At 44.1% G+C, this 16,526-nt stretch overlaps 1 protein-coding gene and 1 pseudogene across 2 annotated transcripts in view; both read left to right on the forward strand.

Moving 5' to 3' along the window:
• The window catches only part of PKIG (cAMP-dependent protein kinase inhibitor gamma), an 83,032-nt gene that overhangs the window by 59,416 nt on the left and 7,090 nt on the right, over window positions 1-16,526 (forward strand). For both annotated transcript variants that reach the window (XM_006921836.3, XM_015597084.2), the window contains exon 2: window positions 4,394-4,463. The gene's annotated coding sequence lies outside the window, so the exon portion shown is untranslated. The remainder of the gene's footprint in view (window positions 1-4,393; window positions 4,464-16,526) is intronic.
• On the forward strand, window positions 14,735-14,853 carry LOC112471206 (annotated as a pseudogene).

The raw sequence follows: 16,526 nt of genomic DNA on the forward strand, positions 1-16,526 counted from the left end.
GGGAAGACGACTTAGGAAATCCTAGCACGTTATTATGTGCCCTAAGGCAGGGACAGTGCTGTGCCCGAGAAAGTGGAGGGACAGTAACATTTGAGACGAGCCTTCAGTTCCATACATTTTCATGTATTTCACCAATGTTTATTGAGCATCTAATATCTGCCAGGCACTGGGCAAGTCGGTAGACAGCGTTATGTTAAAACAGCCCTGGTCCTTTCTCAACAGGAAGCTTACGAGGACAAGTAGCAGTGTTATGAACAGGGTGAGTGATGGCTGAGGAGGAGCACGTGTCAGGGCAGCCTGGGTTGGAGAGGTGTTTAAACTGAGACGAGGAGTCAGTTATGTTAAGAGCCAAGGCGGGAGGTGGGGGGAGGAGGGGTGCTGTGGAGTGGGAAAGAATAATCCATGTAGAGAGAAATACACCTGTGAAAGGGCCCGAGGCTGGAGAGCTTGTGCAATGTCGGAGGAACTGAAAGAGGCAGTGTGGCTAGAGCGTGGAGGGACAGGGGAGAGAGAAATGGGTGAAGGTAAAGGTGAGGAGAAGGGTAAGAGAATTAGGGAGGGGCCTGGTGAGACCTGGAATTTTTCTTCTCTTACTCAGCAGTATTGCAAGAGTTCTCTCCGAGATGGTATAGAATATGACTCCTGATCTAGAATTTCTTCTTAAGGGGCAAGAAGAATCCATTCCTCCCAAGATCCTGTTTTTATTCATTGGCTTGCTTGTAGTTCCCCTTTCTGTGATTTTAAACCTGAGCTCCCTACTGGACTTGGGGTTTAGAGACCTGCGTGTGTATTGCAGCAGCCCCCCCACACACACACGTTATCAACTTCCTGTGTGACCTAAAAAGATCTTTAACTTCTCTGGGCCTCGTTTTCATCTGTAAGTGGGAATGATTATGAACTGATCCCAGAGTCATTGTGAAGATCAAATAAGATATGAAGTGCTGGAGAAATGTGAGGTGTCATTATTGCAACGAAATATTTATTATCAATGAAATAGGAAAAGTTAAAAGCAGAGCATTCCAGCAGGGGAGGGCAGAGTATACCTCCCAGATAACTGAAATGGCAGATTCAGCCTAGGTAGCTCTTCTTTAGGAGCTCGTTGTCATGCTGTTGTTCCTCTTCTTTTTTATTCCATCCACGAGGCAAAAGCATTTACTCTCCTTTCTCCTCCTATCACAAATGGTTTGCAGAACAATCCATTTCACTTCTCTAGATTCTAGGACCCATTTGATAGAGAAGCCAAAGCATCTGCTTGGAGACCAAAAGAGCCTTGTGAGCAGAGCTGCTGCGGTTTGCAAGGCGTTTTGGTTCCCAGCAGACAGTACACTCCCAGGAGTGTGTTTAATTGGGTTTAGGGAAGGAAGGCAATCAAGGGCACCAAGCCATGGAAAACAGTTAACAGCACAGAAACAGCCCACACACCACCTACACAGGGCAGTTTCAAGCCAAAGCTTTAGGCTTTCTTTTGGATTTTAAAGGGGGAATTCTTTTTTTTTTTTTTAATTTATTTAAATTAGTTTCTTTTTTTAAAGTAAAGATTGTTTCCTTTAATAAAAGTCGTAATGCTTAGGAATAAAGTGCACCCTTTTTCCACTCAACAAAATTTTTTTTTAAAATTTGTTCTTTTTTGACCAAAAAAGAAAGTGACAATCAGTACTGTTACGTATCCCATGTAAAGGTAAATGAGTAATGTGTAACATCATGTTCTTTCTCTGCTCTCTCTGTTTCTCTGTTGTTTGTTTTTATTTTCTTCATTATTTTCCCATAAAGTAATACTTATGTTCATTGTAACTAATTAAACAATTGGAAGATGTATAAAGAAAAAGTCATAATCTCCTCCCTCTACTCATTTCCATCCTCTGAGATAACTGGTCTTTATCTGTTTGGTGTATATCCTTCCATATCTTTCTCAAAGCTCCTATTTAAATGGACAAAGGATTGGTGTATGTCTGTGGTTATTTGTTTTGTCAGAATGGGATCATACTTTATTATTTTCCAATTTATTTTTCCCACTAAATAATACATCATAGGTAGGTATAAATCTGTTTCACTCTTTTAATTCGCTTCAGGGCTATAGATCTTAGAGGTACCACAGTATGTTCAGCCATTTCACCTTTGACAGATATTCAGGTTGCTACCTGTTGGAGTTTTTATTCTACTAGAAATATTATTGCATTAAATATCTTCATATACATGTCCTCAGCTGGTGCTTTTATTTTTATAAGTTACATTTTCAATAATAGTATTGCTGAGTCAAAGGTATAATGTATTTAACATTTTAATAGATAAAGCCATCCTACTTTACAAATAGGTCTTAATTTACATTCTCCCCAGCAATATATAAGTACTTCTATTTCTAAATCTTTACCAATATTAGATATTCACTTCCTTCTTCCTTCCCTCCCTTCATCTCTGTTTTATTCTGTGACCAAGCTGATGGGGGAAAATGGTGTCTCATAGTTGTTTACTTTGGATTTCCCTTACTGCTAGTGAGATTGAACATTGTTTCATGTTAATTGGCCACTTCATTTTCCTCTTCTGGGAGTTCTTTCACCCATTTTTCTTGTGAATTATTTACCTTTTTCTTAACAAGTTGTAGGAGCTGTTTATATATTTATATGTCAAGGATTCCATATGTGTTGCAAATATTTTTCCTAATCTATTATCTGTTTATTACATTTTTAAATTTATAGAAAAATTTTAATTTTTTTATTGTAAAAAGTTTATTTTTGATTGTTCCTAGTGTCTGACTTTCTCGCCTTGTTTAAGAATAATTTCTCCAACTCAAAGTTTACATAAATATTTTCCTAATGATGTTCTAATACTTTTATGGTTTTAGTTTAATACTGAATCTTCAATCCCTTTGTACGCAGTTTATCCATAGGAATTTTGTTTATTCTAGATGTGCCAGTACCATTAATTAAATAAGCCATCTTTTCTATTTTGCATTGAAATTCCATCCTTGTCAAAAGTAAGGTACTTTACTGTATCTGTTTCTGGACTTGCTATTCTAGTTCACATACCTTTTTGTCTGTTCTTATGTTAATACCATATATTTTTATTATAACATCTTTAAAGTAAATTTTTATTATCTCATAAGACAAATCCCCTAAATTTTTTTTATAATTCTCTTTACTGTTTCTTGGCTAATTTTCTTGGATATTTATTATTCCACATGAACCTTAAAGTAATTTTATCCTTACCCCCCTCCAAAAAAACTATTAGTATTCTTACTGAAATTTAATTACTATTATATAATAATTTGGGGAGGATTGACATTTTTGGATAATTAGCCTTTTCTACCCAGGAGCATGTTAACCGGTTTAGAACATTTGCATTCTATTTCTATATTTTGTTATTTTTACCTTTAAAATTTAAATATACATCATGGATGTTTTGTAAAGTAAAACCTCGTTTCTGTGTTTGTCCTGAATAAGCAAGGACCTTAAAAAGTTTTAACTCTGTTTTGTCTTCTATCCTCAATGTTATTATTATTAAACATGTAATACTGTCAAATATTGTCAGAATTGTTTTAATTTCCCTATGACCTTCGTTTTACTCAATCCGTACTTCTTTAAATTTACCAAGATACTTACCGATTTCTTTGCTCACTGTAGATTCTAAAATCTCACTTATTTTCTGTGTTTACTTTCCTTTCTGTTGGAGAGCATTGGAGTCTCTGAATGTTCAATTTGCCCAGTCTTTGTCTGGAAATGTCTTTTGCCCTCACTCTTGATAGTTTAGAATTTTAGATAGACAGCACGTATAATGATTATGAAAATTATGTATGCCTCTTTAAAAGTTTTCAACCAAAACAGAAATATTTAATGTAAAAATGTGAAAGATACTTTCATTCCTTTCTCCTCGAGTCTCAGAGAGAGCTGTTGTTTATAGTTTGCTGTTCACCTTTTTCTATGTAGATACAAAAAAAAAAAGCGTATGCACAAAAATGCTCTACCTTTTTTCCTAAGCATAAACGACCATGTTCATATTTACATTAAAAAGTGGTAATGTGAACAATCTTAAACTCATTTTTAATGATAGAGCATGTCTATATTTCCATGTCAGTGGAACAAAATCTCCCATATTATTTGTCTGTAGGGTTTCTCATTGTATTGACACACCATAATTTAACTCTTTTCTTTTTAACACACATTCGTTTCCCCCTTTTTTTTTTTTTTACTATTCCACTATGTTTTACCGAACATCCTTTTACTCATGTGAACCTATCTATAGTATAAATTCCTAGATTTTTGACTGACCCAAAAGGATGTGTACATTTAACACGTTCATAGGTATTGATAACTTGTCTTCCCGAAAGATTGTTGCAGTTTACAACCCTGAAGTATAACCGACTCTAATTTTTTTTTTTTTTTTGCTTCTGGTTCCTTAGAGTTTCCACGCTGATTAGTCAACAGTGGAAAATCTGAAGAGATGCAAGCAGGAAAAAGAAACTAAACCAGGTGGGTAATTACACTGTTCACACCACTCTACCATAGCATCACGACTTTTGCTTAAAAACCTTTATTCTGTTTGAAGAAAGAAAAGATAGAGGTTCCAATTGGACTTAGAGAGGAATTTTTTTGGCCCCGTGAAGAAAAGGCAGAAAAGGCGCTTTTCAGGAATTATATGACATCACACTGGAACTTCACAGACATGATCCATCCCATTTACAGACACTTTCTGTAGAGCATCAGGAAGACAATTTACCTGTAGTGGCTTAAAAGAGAATGGCTTTCTTTAGCTGTCTACTTAAGCGATGGAAGCGTACACAAGAGTTATTAGCAAATTTGGGTATGATGCCAACTCTCCTGTCCACCAGTTGTCTGTTATAAAGCTATTTTTATAAGGACTAGGGCACATTATGGTAATCTTAGTACTGTGGTAGAGGTGCAAAAGCAGGCAAAACCCAGCCCAAAGAAACAAGCACTGGCCAGTGGTCTGATGGGGAGAGATGGCACAAGTCACTCCCAGTTGGAAGAAAATTGAGTTCACAGAACATGAGTAGCCTGGAATTGTGGCCACCTTCAGTCAGTGTTTATATTTTTATGGTATCTACATGTTTCTGGCATGAGTTGATAGTTTTTAACAGCCTCTGATTAATGCTTCGGCCACCTCCGCTACCCCCCAAACTCCCCCATCCCCCCTTTAGTGCCATCTCCTTGCAGTTGGGGTGGAATCTCCAGCCTTTCTTTATTTCTCTGAGTTCTAGCAGTCCCGGGAGGTCGGGGGCTTTCCAGCTCCTTTGAATTCCCTCTCGTGGCCTAGCCTGCCTCCAGCGCCTCTCCGACAAGTCCTCTTCTCTGTTGGAAGAGCAAGAGTCTCGTCTGGCTGGCAGCTACCCTGGGGTTGGAACTCCCGGGCTGCTTATCAGCAAGGCTTCTGGGCATTGCCCTACTGTAGCTTCCCAACCACCCAGCTTATGTCCTGGTCTGACTCAGTGCCCCTGGGAATCCCCTGGATGCAGATGTTTGCAGTAACTAGGATGCAGGAGTCGGCTCCCAGGACTGTTTATCTGGCCAAGTCCGGTTTAGGAGGGCAGGCCTCCAAGGGGCCTTCTGTTCCAGCTGCTGTGGGAACGTCGGGGCCCAGAGCCACTGACCTTGAGAATGCTCGGGTTATATGAAGTCTAGAAGTTTTTAAACCAGGGCTTTATGGTTGGCTTCTGGGATTCAGGAGCCCCCTATAACCATGGGTACAGTTTTGTGTGTATGCACACACACTCAGGAGCCCCCTATAACCATGGGTACAGTTTTGTGTGTACACACACACACACACACACACACATGCACACACGCACACACGCATGCACACAGGGGCCAAGTGTCTGTAGCTTTCTTCATGTTTTCAAATGTGTCTTTGACCTCTGAATTTTATGAACTGTTGGTCCAGAGAGAGCCTGTAGTGTTTTGGGCCACTGTCTCCTTGGACACCAGCATCCCAGATACCAGGATCATGGGAGACCTTACCAGGCCTCTAGGTTTTTCTGTTTAGGGGTGAACTGGGACAAATTACCCAATATCACTGAAGCTTAGAGCCATCCCGTGGGATGTCCCAAAGTCCATCATGAAATTGTCCCCCCGACCCTGTTTTATCTCACTGAACTTACCGAACACACCATGCGGCTTTTCTGGTTTTGGGTTCAGAGTTCTTGGGTTGCTTCAGGCAGCTACGCTGACATTAAGAATGGTGTTGATAGCTGAAATTCAATGCAGGTTACTAACCACTGCCAAGAACAGCAAGAACGCTTTATACGTAGTATCTTATTTAAGCCTCACAACCCTCCAGTGAGGTTGGTTCTGTTATTTTACATACGGAGAAACCGAGGAGGCACAGAGATCTAATAATTCTCCAGAGATCACACAGCCAATAAGCGATCACATTGACTTCAGTAAGTGATATATGACCCAAACACATGAGCCTAACCAGCAAGCTTTAAGGTGGAAGTAAAGGGCATTTTTTAGAGGGAAATAACGTAAGTAGAAAAAAAAGGGTCTGGCTGATGTTGGGCAAACAGCCCTGTATTTTATAATACTGAGAACATTGCTGTGTTGTAGCAGATAAGAAAAACCGTGCTCACAGCAATGTTCTTACATCGTTAAGAAAAGGTTAATGGGTAGTCATTAATGCATTAGTGTGATAACACAAGAATTTTTGTCCATTATAATTCAAAAAGGTGGTTTTTTTTTACAGCTTTATTGAAATATAATTCACATACCATACAATTCACCCATTTAAGGTGTACAATTCAGCGGCCTTCAGTATAATTACAGAGTTGTGAATCCATCACCATAATCGATTTTAGAACATTTTCATTACTCCAAAAAGAAACCCCACACGCTTTACTCATCACCCTTCCATCCCCCCAACCCTCCTCAGTCCTAGGCAACCACTAATCTACTTTGTCTCCAGATAAAGTTTTGATACTTAGAAGAGTATCATTGTGGGAATCTTGGTGATCTCGAGTGAGTCATTCCCTCAGGAATAATTAGACAAATGAAATTTGACTCAATGTATTTTATAAATGGTTTTATTAGCTAAGAAGCTCCAAGTTGGAATTGGGGGTTGACATAGGCAAGAGACACAATTTTTTCAGAGTAATTTCCACTTGTCAGCGTCACCTGTCAAATAGGCTCATCTCGGTGAGCAACTGTAAAACGATGATGGTTTCGTGGGGACTCATTTCTCTGTCGGCGTCAGAACTAGTGGTATTTCAGCACAGGATCCTTTTTCTGTCATCTGAATCCCTGGCTTGGTTTCTCTCTCTGCCTTGCTGCAGTTGTCAGTGTGAAGGGCACTCATGCGGATGCCCTTCCTTCTTTGAAATTCAGGAGGCAGCTTGCATAGGATCCTGTTGGGCACTCGGGGGATGCGCTATTTGAGCTATTTCTCTCTTGAGCTACTTCGTGTTAGAAGAGTCAGTGTCTGTCTCTCCTGACTCACTCATTTGTTCTTTCAGGAAACATGTATTAGGTCCACGCAGCAGGCCGTGTGGTAGGTGCTCAGCAAATCGCTCCGAAAGCCCCTCACCCCTGTTATTACAGTGAGCGGCCTCATTTGACCCAGGCAGAGCTCGCCATTTGCGCTGAGAGAGAAGCCAGAGAGGCAGGGAGTTTGGTAAGAGAGCAATTCTCTGCTAGGGATGAGATAGATGCAGTATCATCCACATCAGGACAGAGCCATCACCAGAATGTACCATCCTAAAGAATGTGCTCCGAATCAGGAATGAGGAAACACGAGTCAAGCCCCGATCTGGTCACTTACTGGTTGGAGGACCTTGGGTGACTCACCACTTCTCTGAGCCATGGGCTCTCCATCGTGAAGGTTAAATAATGCCACACCTCTGAAGGAACCTTTAGTGTCCTTGCTGGAAAGAGTCCGTATGTAGTACATGCCAAGTGAATGACTGAAGGAATGAAGGAAGGTGCTGTAATTCTCAGTGCTCGAGCAGAACGCTGACAGGGCGGATGACTACATGGAGACAGGTGTGGATGAGGACTGAGGAGAACCTCCCTTTCTTCTCCCAGTCGGTCCCCTCCTGCCACTTCGGCTCTTTGAAGCTCACCTTTTTCTAGGGCTCCCACATCCTTTGCTTCCTTGAGCCAAAAAGAGGTGCCACCTTTGAGGCCTTGGGCCTGGGAGCCAGCCAGTCCTGGGTGTGAATCCCGGCTCCAGTACGTCCTAGCTATGTGTAAAAGGGATCGGATTATGCTAGGCTGCTGCGAAGTATAAATAAGATGATAGATGGAAAGCAGCCATTACCATGTCTGATGCGTAGTATATACACGCTATAAAGGGTGGCTGTTTTTATTTTGTTATTACCGTCGTTATTTATTTGGTCAGGAGCCAGCACTCATGGTTGTTTTAATCACTGGCTTGAGAATGTGGATGTTCTTAAGTTCTGATTTTGTCTGTTTACTCATTAATTCATTCATATGAGTATATTTTTTGAGCATCTTCTGTGTGTCGGGAGCTGTGCTGAGGATACAGTGGTGGCAAACGAGGACATCAGGGACCTACCCTTTTGGAACCAGTTGGGAAGGCAGATGTTGAACAGCTGTGTCAGCACCTGTGTCGTGCCTGGCTCGTGGGAGACTTCAGTCCGTATTTGCCGAATGACTGTTGAGTGAATTACAAGTGCAGTGATTATTAGGAAGAAGTCAAGGTGCCGCAGGTAGCGAAACAAGGAGACCTTATCTCTTCTGCTGGATCAGAAGATGCTCAGAGGAGAAGGTGCTCAGGCTGAGGGGTCTCTGTCCTGGGCCACTCAGAGTCACGCAGGACACTTGGGCTGAGGGCTGACAGTTCCGTGAAGACTTGGTGCCTGCAGGTAGCGGGTGGAGGGTAGAGGACTAGCATACTGAACCCCAAGGGGTTGGGAATCTTGTGTACAGTGTTTTAATGTGGGCTCCCAAACTACACCATGAACTCTGCTGTTTTCATATCAATGGCATCTAGTCCCAAGCCTGGTACAGATGGACCGATCAGTTAAATTTTGTTGCATGAACGAATGGATGAATTAATATTATAGAGATAATCCCTTTTCATTCTCTGCAGTGGACTTGGGCATGCTTTTTATAGAATTCTAGAGGAACTAGAGTGGAACCCCCGAGCTGAAAGTACCATTACATATCACTCTGATTATCCATTCCTGCATGACATGTTCCCCACCAGTACTTAGTGGTTTAAAACAACAGCAATCATTTGTTATCTTTCATGGCTTCTGTGGGCAGGAATTTGGGAACAGCTTGGCTGGACAGTTCTCGCTTGCACCTCTGATGCAATCGTAGTTAACAGCGCCTGGTGCCGGAGCAGCTAGGGGCCCCTTGCAGCTAGGTGCTGCCAGCTGCATCTCTCTCTGCTGTGTCAGGGCTCTCCATGCGGTCACTTCATGGGGCTGGTCTGGGCTTCCTGGCAGCCTCGGATGTCCTAGATGCAGGTCAGAGCTCTAAAGACAAGTGTCCCAAGAGAGCCGAGTAGAAACTGTCACCTTTTCTAACCTTACCTCGGAAGTCACACAGCATCCCTTCTGTTGCATTCTCTTAGAAACAAGTTACTAAAGCCAGTTCATTCAAGAGGATGGAAGTTAGGCTTCGCCTCTCGATAGGAGGAATATCAGAGAATTTGCAGACCTGTTTGTTTCAGAACCACCACAGAGATGCCCAGTTTACCTCCTCATTCCACACTTAAGATCTCCGAGATTTACGGGGAAGAACGTAGCCCAGAGGTGCCCAGCCCGGCATCAGTAGAGCTGGAGCTCGGTCAGTCTCTGGCCTGCTTGGAAGTGGCCTCACCGTCCCTTCCTCCACACTGTGATGGAGACTGCTAGTCTCTGGGAACCTCGCTTTCTAGCTGAGCCCTCACCAATGTGTGAATAGCAGAGGCCAGGAGGACCCAGCATGATCTCCAAGCAGTAATTCAGCTGGACCTGTCCGCCTCTTTCCAAAGACCTCCATAGAAGCACAGACTTTCTTGGGTTAAAGAGTTTGTATCACTGTCTCCATCGCCAGTCCCAACCCTACATGAAGTACTAATACTGCCCGGCCTCAGGGTAAAACATAGCCGCTGGATTGGTAAGAGTTATAAAATCTGTACCCCCCAAGAAATTATTTTTCCTTTTGCTGTGAAGTTAAATAACAAAAAATAGAATTTTGTGGCAGAATTCAGAGAATCAGCCCAATGTGACCAAAGATGCTGAAGATTTTTACCCCTAGCTGAACATTCTAACCAGAATTTTTGCTTAAGCCTGGGTAAAACACATCCGGGAGTATGTTTCTGCATTTTTGAATGTTTTCTTGGGACTTCACTGCTTTCTTGCTCTTGCCTTGGAAATGCCTTATTATAAGCTTGGGGATTGAGGAGAAAGAGAGGAAGAAAAGGGAATGGACACTTTTTAACAGACCCTTCCTTTGTGTCAGGCATGATGTTAATTCATTTCCATGCTTCCTAACCCAATAGTTCAGGCTGGACCCTGCCTCACACTCAGTGGGTATGTGACCTTGGCCAAGCTACTCAACCTCTCTAGGCCTCAGCTTCCTCTTCTGTAGAACAGGAACAATAATGCTTTCTGCTTCATAGAGTTGCTGGAAAAATAAATAATGCCTGTAAGGTCCTCGGCACAGTCTGGCATGCAGTCCATAAACACTGGCTGTGCTTAATCCCCACAACCACCTTTCAAGGTAGTCGTTGCACCCCGATTTTACAGAAGAGGAACCTGCAGTCAGGTGAGTCACTCAGCTGGGGGGGGGAGGGGCAGAAACTGAGGCGACCCCAGAGCCCTCACTGTGTCTGCCACACCACATAGAACACCAGGTGGCTCAGCCAGATCTTCATGACATGCAGTGGTGGCGGGCAGAGGGGTTCCGGAGGCTTCACGCCCTGCGGGGCCCCCATGTAGTGTTCCAGAGCAGGAAAATTTGAAAAGTCAGAGCCAGGGATCCACTTATGAGACTCTGTAAAGAGCAGAATGACAGAGAATGTTCCGGGCAGAGGGAACAGTCTCATGGAGGCCTCAAGATCAAGAAGAGCTTAGCCGGTTTGAGGAATTAAAGAGGAGCCAGTGTGTTCAGAGCAAAATGGGCCAAGAAAAGTGGAAATGAGACAAAAGGTCACCGAGGAAGGGCGGGGTCAGTCTACACAGGACTTCAGGGGCTGGTGCAGAGAGGTTGGATTTTGCCAGATGTGGAATGGAAAAGCATCGAAGGTTAAATGAAGCACGGGAATCGCATGACCCGATGCCTGATTTGAGAACATCACCCTGGCTGCTTGTGCAGAAAATGGACCTTGGGCGAAGGGCAAGAGGGGAGCAGGAGTGCAGTGAGGGGGTTCCGCCAGGGGTGCAGGTGGGAAATGATGGAGGCCAGATGGCGCACGTCGGGGTGCGGGGTTCAGTTCAGGCTCTGCTTTGCAAGTAGAGATGACAGGAACTGGTGATGGATCGTATGTGCGTGGCGAAGGAGGACGAGGAATCCAGGATAGCTTCAGGCGTCCAGCTTGAGCAGGCTGGACGGAGGGCGCCCTGACGGAGCTGGGGAAGGCTGGAGGGAGCCGGCTTGTGACTTGGCATGTGACGTTCAAAATGCTGGTGAGGTAGTGGAGACATGCTGACCAGGCGTAGTCGCAAATCTAGGCGCTCTTAAGGCAGGGCTGGGGCTGTTTGGGCGTCATCAACATACACTATTTAGGAAAGGGGTAAGAACCCTCAGAGGGGGGAGTAAATGAAGAGAGAAGAGGACCCAGGTCCTGATCTTGGGGTCTCTAACACAAACGTCCCTAAGAGAGGAGGTACCTGTGGGGAGGCCCCGAGGGTGTGGTGTCCGAAAGCCCCTGGAGGACAGAATGATGTCCTCAGGGACTGGCAGTCCGGAGTAACCGAGGACCTTCCTGACTCCAGCACCCTGCCCTGGCCTCCTCACCGTGAGGCCTCCACAGCCCGTGTCTCCACAGGCCTGCACCGGGGGCCGCCGGTCTGGCCCTCCAGCTGCAGAGGCCATGGCCCTGCATGGCTGCCTCCAAATGAAGCTTCACCGGGGGCCACTCTGAATGAGTAGTGGGCACTGCCCTGGCAGAAGATGGGCTCCTCTCTGGTGACTCCGAGCTGGATGTGCCCCTAAGGCATGAGACAGACTGCGGTGCCAGACCCCACAGACCGCACGTGGCTGACTTGGCCGCCTTGCCCTTTCCCAGGTTCTCAGAATGTGCTGGTTGGGGCCCTGACTTTTCCGCTCGCTTCAGTGCCTCTCTGCTGCTGGCTGCCCGTCAGAGAAGCCGCGTCCCTTTGAATTTGAGGCGTGCCGGCTGAATAAGCCCTGGCGTAGCCCTTTCTTCCCTCAGAGAAGCCTTAGAGCACTCGCCTCACCCCCAGGAGGCCTCTCCCACGGGACCAAGTCCCACTCTGCTGTGTCCTCTGCAAAAACGGTCAGCTTTCTTTTTGTATGGTCTCTGCAAATATTTAATTTTTAAAAAAGAAAAAAAAAAAAACAGGAAATGACCTTTCTGGTATATTTGGAAAACAATTTGGAGCTGTAATGGAATCTGCCTGAGCGCTGAGGACTAATAGCTGCAGACTTGGAACAGACTGTGTAGTTTTTGGCAGAGCCTGGGGTCTCTTTAGTGCACAAAGCGGGGGGAGAATGAAAAACCGAGGAAGAAAGCAACTTCCTGTGGGGAAACCTGACGGTGCCCAGGGCGAGCACCTGCAGGAGTCGCAGCCTCTGACCCTGGGCCACTGCGGGAGGGTCTGGGAAGCTGAGCACAAGGCTCCTCCCTTCTGACCTGGGCGCTCAGGGTCAGTCAAGTGCCTTACCAGCGTCCAGACCCCAGGAAGTCACCAAGACCTCCTGAGGATAAAGAAGAGGGAAAGAATGTCACTCTGGAGCACCTGTAGGGCTCAAGATGAGATAGGAGACATGGGATCGCTGTAGACTCAGATCATTGGCTCCGCCTGGATCACCCTCTCCACCTGTCCAGTAACTCTAAGCCCAAGGTCACCTCCTCAAGGAGGCCTTCCCTGACCATACAACCCTTAACCGAATCATCCACACGCAGAGAACCTGTTCTCTTCACCCCTAGCACTTAGAACAGTCTGTGATGACAGATTCATTTACATGTTCAATGCCTTTTCTCTTAGCAGATTGTAAATGTCTTTTTAGTCTTCAATGTGAAGATGCTCAGTCAACACTGAGTGGACGGACGGACGGATGAATGGATGAATGAAATGTCAGGACTGGAAGAGACTTAGAGATTATATTTCAACCTTCGTTATTCAGATGGAGGAAAGGAAGCTGGGAGAGAGGAAGGGACTCATCGGGGGTCACCTTCTCGCATGGAGATTGAGCTAGGCCTTTGGGCATCATTATAATGCAGGGCTGCACACCCCTTGGCTCTTGCTATCCTAGAATCTAGAACATCATCTATTTTTCCTCACTCATCAAATATTCATTGAGCTTCACCTGTGTGTTAGGCCGCTCAGATACAGCAGTGTACATGCCAGTCAGGTCACCACTTTTGTGGAACTTACATTCCACTCAGCACCGTAAAGCAAAGAAGAAGAAAGGATAACTTGTGGCCTTCTATGCACCATTCAACAGTAAAAAACAAAAGAGTTGAACGAAAATGTCAAAGGGACAGTTTTACTGATATCACCCAACAAAAACGGACCGTACTAATGATTTATTAATCGCGCGCCTCTTCTGTGCCACATACCTTATCAGACTCTACATACTTCGTCTCTGTGAATCTTCACAGCAGCCCTGAGCAGCAGGGTGTCACTGTCATCCCCATGTCGCTGAGGAGGAAAACTGGAGTAAAGAGAGCAGAGGGGACTTGTCCAGGGTCTCTGAGTTAGTAAACAGAACACCAGGCTAGAGCCCCCCACCGGACGCCTTCCACCACGCCACACATCCCCTCAGAGACTTGCCATGTCCTTGGGACTCCCGAGGGGGCAGCATGGTGTGGGGGAGAGCTCTGGACCAGGAGTTAGGGCCCCTAGATTCAAGAACTTGGGGCAAGTCACTTTCCCTTTGTGAACCTTGGTTTCCCCAGCTATTAATGAGAGGCTCGTCTGAGCTCTGGGATCCCTTTCAGTCTGATTATTTCACAAATGGTTTTGAGTAAATGGAAAAAATAAGATGGATCTCTAACTCATACCTTATAGCAAATAAGTTCCGGATCAGTCAAAGATTTAAGTGTGAAAAATAGAGTGATTAAAAGTGTAAGAAATAAACAAGGGAGAGTTCTTTACTGATCTCAGAGTGGGAAGGCATTTCTAAGTATGATCCAGAACCCAGAAACCATAAAATAAAACATGGATCAATTTGACTATGTGAATAGAAAAAAAAAATGTATACATGGGGAGAATTGCCAAAAATAAATTTGAAGCACAGATGACAAGTAAAAATTACTCGTAACTCCTCTTAAGGCAAAAGATTGATTTCCTTTATATACAAAGAACTACAGACCAATAGGAGAAAGAGATACAATCCAATAGGAAAATGGGCAAAAATGTTTGAATAAACAGTGCCCAGAAAGGGAAATACACATGGAAAGATGCTCAGCTTCACTCAAGGAGCAGCGCAAACTAAACCAGATAGTGTTTTCACATTTCAGGTCGGGGGAGTGGGGAGACGGTGCCTGTGAGAATGCGTTGAAACAAAGTCTCGTACATGCCCAGCTGGAACTACAGAACCTTTGCGGAGGAAAATTTGGCAAGATCTGCCCTCAAAAAAAAAAATCAGTCTACGGCCATGCCACCCTGAACGTGCCAGATCTTGTCTGATCTCGGAAGCTCAGCAGGGTCAGGCCTGGTTAGTACTTGGATGGGAGACCACCTAGGAAGACCAGGTGCTCTAGGCGTAAAAAAAAAAAAAAAAAAATCATAGATCCTTTAATGTGGCAGTTTACTTTTATGAACACAACCCCGAAGTCCATTAATAGGAAAATAATTAAAACAGCCTAGAGCAGTGAAACAACAGAATACCATGCAGCCAGTTAAAAAAAAATAAAAAATTAGCTGTATAAGGACTTTGGATTTGTTTCTAGGGTTTCGACATGATCACTGCTGCAGTGGCATCAGGGTGATCTGGAATTGATTCCAGGATATATTTTTAAATGTAAAAAGCAAGATGGAAAACAACTTTCTGTTTTAAATGAGGAGAAGGAAGGGAGGGATGGAGGGAGGGATGGAATATGTATATTGCACAGTCTGTCTCTGGAAGGACAGAAAGGGCTTGCCTTGGGGAGGGCGTCTGAGAAGGCCACTAAGCCGTCTTTTTCCTTTTGTACCTTTTAAGTTTTATACTGCATGCACATATTCAAAAATGAAATAATTTTAAAATAGTGAATGTTTTCAATATAAAATTTTAGGAAATACAAAAAGCATTTAAATCACTCATAATTAAGTCATACTAATACATGTGATCATGTCATCGAGATTCTTTAGCAATGTATGTGAACATTTTTCCATGTCTTTAAAAAATATTCACAAATATTTTCATGCCTGAATGGTATTTCATTGGGATATAAATTAGTTAAATATGGATATACTTCTCTATTGTCCATTTACGACATTTGACATGTCCATTTAGGAGCTCACTTTGGTGTCTTTAGTTTTTGACTATTATAAATACTGTGATGAACATGTTTATACATTTATCTTCATGCACAACAGATTATTTTTTTTAGAATAAGTTGTTATAAGCTGGCTTGGCAGACATATTGACTTCGTGGCTCAAGGATATGAAAAAAGTTGAGGTTTCTTGATTTATCTTGTCAGGTCGCTCACTCTCCAGCGACATCCTGACAGTTTACACTCTCATTAACAGTCTGAGAATGACCATTTTCTGATGCAATTTCCAACTCTGAGGATTCTTTATTTCCACCTTTGCTGTTGACTTTAAAGAACAGGGTGAGGGAAGAGTACAAAGGTTGAAGAGAAATGAAATGTGCCAGAGCGGTCCCCAGACACGAACCCCAGACCCATCTTTGGAACTGCTGTTTCCTGAGCAGGTGGGGATGCGGCCGCTGGAGCTCTTTGGCTCGGTTGGTGTTTTCCAGGATTGGGCTTGGAGCTTGGCACACTTCCTTCTCCGCGCCAGGAGTGTCAGCTTCCTGCCCTGAGCAGCTTGTAAGGTCAGCCAGGCAAAGGCGGGAGCCAAAGCTGCAGGGTGTCTGTTCCTTTTAGATGGAGCCTGTAACTCCATCCCGTGGTGTCAGGTCCTAGAGATAGCAGACGAGAACATCAGCACCACAGTCTACAGCGGACAGAGGCGTCACCCAACAACAGTTCTGAGTCGCTTTATCATCCCCAAAGATAGGAAAAAAGGAAGACACAGCCAGCCAGATTCAAATTTAATTTGAGGAGTCTTTATTGAACGCCTACTCTTTGCCAGGTGCTGGTCGAGAATCTGAGGATGGAGCAGCCAGAGCATGTTGGCTCAGCTGCCAGCATCAGGCCTTCCAGTCTGGCACAGTGAAATTCTAGACAAAAGTCTAGATGGAGGAAAAGAGCTGAGGAAACAGGGCTTGGG

This window comes from Pteropus alecto, unplaced genomic scaffold, assembly GCF_000325575.1.
Source record: "Pteropus alecto unplaced genomic scaffold, ASM32557v1 scaffold45, whole genome shotgun sequence".
Taxonomy (NCBI): domain Eukaryota; kingdom Metazoa; phylum Chordata; class Mammalia; order Chiroptera; family Pteropodidae; genus Pteropus; species Pteropus alecto.